This window comes from Triticum aestivum, chromosome 6B, assembly GCF_018294505.1.
Source record: "Triticum aestivum cultivar Chinese Spring chromosome 6B, IWGSC CS RefSeq v2.1, whole genome shotgun sequence".
In the NCBI taxonomy this organism is placed as follows: domain Eukaryota; kingdom Viridiplantae; phylum Streptophyta; class Magnoliopsida; order Poales; family Poaceae; genus Triticum; species Triticum aestivum.
This window is the reverse complement of record NC_057810.1, coordinates 517014886-517020042: the sequence shown is the minus strand read 5'-3', so window position 1 is coordinate 517020042 and position 5157 is coordinate 517014886.

Below are 5157 nucleotides of genomic sequence, written 5' to 3'. Positions count from 1 at the left end.
GACGATGGGTGTAGTTCCAGGATGGAATTTTGTGCTTGGAAGGGAATACTGGAACCCATGGAACTGTGGCGCCTGTGTAATGACAACGAAAGTGTCGATGGAATCTGCGTTTCTTTTTTCTGAATACATAAACGTGGTTTTACTTGCCCTGCCAACAGCTCAATGAGATCCTCTGTCGAGAAAAAAAGGGAGTTGATAGCTAGGTAAGGTGTTCTTGTCCATGAAAACAGAGAGGAAATGTCATTGTATTATGCTGGGACTTATAAAATGGCAGTGGCAGGCATACGAAGTTGTAGGCACGACGTTTCTTCGAGTATTTAATTAGGTGACAGTGCTTACTGATCCTATATTGGATTAGCTGGTGAAAAGGTCATCACTTCACCAAAAGAGTAAACCGAGATGATTAGAGCAGGCGAGACCATCATTTGAGGATTAAGTAGGAGGACTTTTACTCGAACAAAATAAATATTATGAGGATGACTTTTAGCAAGCTCATCTTTTCGTGGCGCTTCTTTTCATGAAGTACGCCCCCCACTCTGCTGTCCGTGTAATCATGTTTTAAGGTTGTAAAGACGCCACTAAATACTTTGTTTCAAATGAAAGGCTCCTCCCATGCATGCTCAAGCTTCATACTTATACTTAGCACCTAGTTAATGAACTAAAGGTATCTATTGTACTTATAAATTAGCAGCAAGTCCATTTGGTGAAGTGCAATCGATCGGATCGCATCTCCAATCTTTTTCAGCGAGGATTGATTTCCTAAGGATCCATTTAAAAAAAACTTGAATTAAGTAAGAAACTCCAATATAAATACCTTTGCAGTTGAGAAGACTGGAGCCAGTATGTCCCAATGAATTCGAGATCAGCGACAATTCACAATTTCTTCTACAAACCGGACGGATCTCCTCTATATCTTGGGTGTGGTTAGGTCAAGTCTTAGTCAAGTGACATAACATGTAAGAAAGGAAAAAGAACAATCTGAAGAAAAAATGCACGGATCTCAATGTAACATCTCATGAATATAGTATTGATTGAGACATAACCAAGTCTCAGTCGACTGAGATTTAGCAACACTGGTATATCTTAGAGCATCTACAGTCGGACTTGGCAAATCTGACCCCCTATACATCCGCGGACGCGCCCGGGCACGCCCGCGGCCACATCCGGACGGCCCCTCATATTTCTCTCCCGACATCCACATATCTCAAATTCAGACTCTCAAATCCAGCAAATACATGCACGTCAATCATATAAGACAATTGCGCACATAAATAGCAAATGTTGGTACGAAGCATAGATAGTGTTTACATAAAATTTATTTTAAGTGCCAAGCTCAAGCATTGTCTACTTAGTTGCCATTGTGAGTCCATATGTGCACCTGCTGATCTCGAAGATTTTGATGCATCTGTAGAAAGTTCATCAGCTGAGCCGCATCTTAATCTTTCGGAATTTCAAATTGTTCTCCAAATGCTTCGAAATCATGGGTTTGGGCTACACCATCACCCTCATCCTCGACAAGCATATTGTGCAGAATAACACAAAATGTCATCAGCTGCCACAAAGTTTATGATTCCCACATCATTGCAACGCTCCGCACAATTCCCCAATGAGTTTGAAGCACACCAAATGCCCTCTCCACATCCTTCCTAGCCGCTTCCTGCATTGTTGCAAAGTGGCTCTATTTATTGCCACGCGGCTCGGATATGGTCTTCACAAACGCCGTTCACTGAGGATAGATACCACCGGCAAGATAGTATCCCATGTTGTAGTCTCGGCCGTTGACGACGTAGTTGCACGGCGGTGATTCCCCATTGCAAAGCCTCCTGAACACCGGAGATCGTTGAAGCACGTTGATGTCGTTGTGAGAACCCGGCATTCTAAAGAAAGCATGCCAAATCCATAAGTCATGTGCTGCCACCGCTTCTAGGATGATGGTGGCCTCTCTGGTGTGACCTTGATACATTCCCCGCAGACCTTTGGGGCAGTTCTTCCATTGCCAATGCATGCAATTGATATGTCTCCAACGTATCTGTAATTTTTTATTGTTCCATGCTATTATAGTACCAATCTTGAATGTTTTATATACATTTACAAGCAACAATATATCATTTTTTGATACTAACATGTTAACTTAGTGCCTAGTGCCAGTTGCTATTTTTTGCTTGTTTTTGACTTTGCAGAATATCAGTATCAAACGAAGTCCAAATGCCACGAAACTTTTTGGACATTTTTTCTGGCAATAAGAGACCCTGGAAGCTTCGGGAGGGGACGAGAAGATGAAGCAGTAGGCCACAAGGCACCAGGGCGCGCCCTGGTACCTTGTGGGGCCCACAAGCCATCGTTTAACCTAATTCCGCCTCTATAAACTCTCAAAAATCAAGAAACCTACCAGGGAGTCCACGAAATATATTTTTCACCGCCGCAAGCCTCTGTTCTTGAGAGATCCCATCCCGGGACCTTTTGTGGCACTCTGCCGGAGGGGGATTCAATCATGGAGGGGCTCTACATCAACCTCGCCGCCCTTCCGATGATGCGTGAGTAGTTTACCACAACCCTATGGGTCCATAGTTAGTAGCTAGATGACTTCTTCTCAATCGATGTTCTTCAATGCAATGTTCTCCTTAATGTTCTTGGAGTTTTATCTGATTTAATTATTTTTTGTGATGTGTTTGTTGGGATCCGATGAATTGTGAGTTTATGATCAGATGTATCCATGAATATTATTTGAGTTTTCTCTGAACTCTTTTATGCATGATTGTTATAGCTTCATTTTTCTTCTCCGATCTATTGATTTGGTTTGGCCAACTAGATTTTTTATCTTGCAATGGGAAGAGGTGCTTTGTGATGGGTTTGATCTTGTGTTGCTCAATCCCAATGACAGAAAGGGACATGACACGTATGTATCGTTGCTATTAAGGGTAAAAAGATGGGAATTATTCATATGTGAGTTTATCTTGTCTACATCATGTCATCTTGCTTAAGGCGTTACTCCGTTTCTTGTGAACTTAATACACTAGATGCATGTTGGATAGCAGTCGATGTGTGGAGTAATAGTAGTTGATGCAGAATCTTTTTGGTCTACTTATCTTGGATGTGATGCCTATATACATGATCATTGCCTTGGATATCATCATAATTATTTGCCTTTCTATCAATTGCCTAACAGTAATTTGTCTACCCACCATGCTATTTTCTCGAGAGAAGCCTCTAGTGAAAACTATGGCCCCCGGGTCTATATTTTATCATATAAAAATCCTAAATATACTTGCTGCAATTTTTACTTTATTTATTTTATTTTATATTCTGTGCGATCTATTCATCTATCATCGTACAATTAATCTTGCAATTAACCGCCAAGGGATTGACTGTTGGGAAATGTAGTAGAAAACAAAAACAAAATTGCACCTATGATCACTGATACGTCTCCGTCGTATCCACTTTTCCAAACACTTTTGCCCTTGTTTTGGACTCTAAGTTGCATGATTTGAATGGAACTAACCCGGACTGACGCTGTTTTCAGCAGAACTGCCATGGTGTTATTTTTGTGCAGAAATAAAAGTTCTCGGAATGACCTGAAAATCCACGAAGAAACTTTTCAGAATTAATAAAAAGTACTGGTGAAAGAATCAGCGTCAGGGGGCCCACACCCTGTCCACGAGGGTGGGGGGCGCCCCCCTCCCCTAGGGCGCGCCCCCTGCCTCGTGGGCCCCCTGGACGTCCATCGACCTCAACTCCAATTCCATATATTTGCTTTCGCGGAGAAAAAATCAGAGAGAAAGTTTCATCACATTTTACGATACTGAGCCGCCGCCAAGCCCTAATCTCTCTCGGGAGGGCTGATCTGGAGTCTGTCCGGGGCTCCGGAGAGGGGGATTCGTCGTCGTCGTCATCATCAACCATCATCCATCACCAATTTCATGATGCTCACTGCCGTGTGTGAGTAATTCCATCGTAGGCTTGCTGGACGGTGATGGGTTGGATGAGATTTACCATGTAATCAAGTTATTTTTGTTAGGGTTTGATCCCTAGTATCCATTATGTTCTTAGATTGATGTTGCTATGACTTTTCTATGCTTAATGCTTGTCTAGGGCTGGAGTGCCATGATTTCAGATCTGAACCTATTATGTTTTCATGAATATATGTGAGTTCTTGATCCTATCTTGCAAGTCTATAGTCACCTATTATGTGTTATGATCCGACAACCCCGAAGTGACAATAACCGGGATACTTCTCGGTGATGACTGTAGTTTGAGGAGTTCATGTATTCACTATGTGCTAATTAAAATGAGGCCTTAATATCCCTTAGTTTCCATTAGGACCCCGCTGCCACGAGAGGGTAGGACAAAAGATGTCATGCAAGTTCTTTTCCATAAGCACGTATGACTATATTCGGAATACATGCCTACATTACATTGATGAACTAGAGCTAGTTGTGTGTCACCCTATGTTATAACTATTGCATGAGGAATCGCATCCGACATAATTATCATCACTGATCCAATGCCTACGAGCTTTTCATATATTGTGCTTTGCTTATTTACTTTATCGTTGCTACTGTTACAATTACTACAAAACTGCTACTGTTACTTTTGCCACTGTTACCGTTACTTCCATACTACTTTGCTACTAAATACTTTGCTGCAGATACTAAGTTATCCAGGTGTGGTTGAATTGACAGCTCAACTGCTAATACTTGAGAATATTCTTTGGCTCCCCTTGTGTCGAATTAATAAATTTGGGTTGAATACTCTACCCTCCAAAACTGTTGCGATCCCCTATACTTGTGGGTTATCAATCACCAAGATCAATATGAAGATGCATAAGGGTTGGGATCAATGATCGTTACCAACTCCGGAGTGCAGCGGAAGAAGAAGAGTCGGTGTAGATCGTGCTCGAAGTCCCTCGAACGATGATGAAGATCCCGCGAACCTCCCTCGAATGATCCCTCGAATAGAAGATCGAAAGCACGGCCTCTCTACTTGGTTGCAAGCGTATGGTCTTCATGATACGACAGCGTTTCATCGTCCAGAGCTAATCATCGCCGGAGAATTAGAGAGGAGATTAGAACCACACTAGGCTTCTAATTATAAGGATTAGAGGTGGCTAGGGCTAGCTCTAATTAGTCTAGGACTAACTAGAACTAGAACTAGATCAAC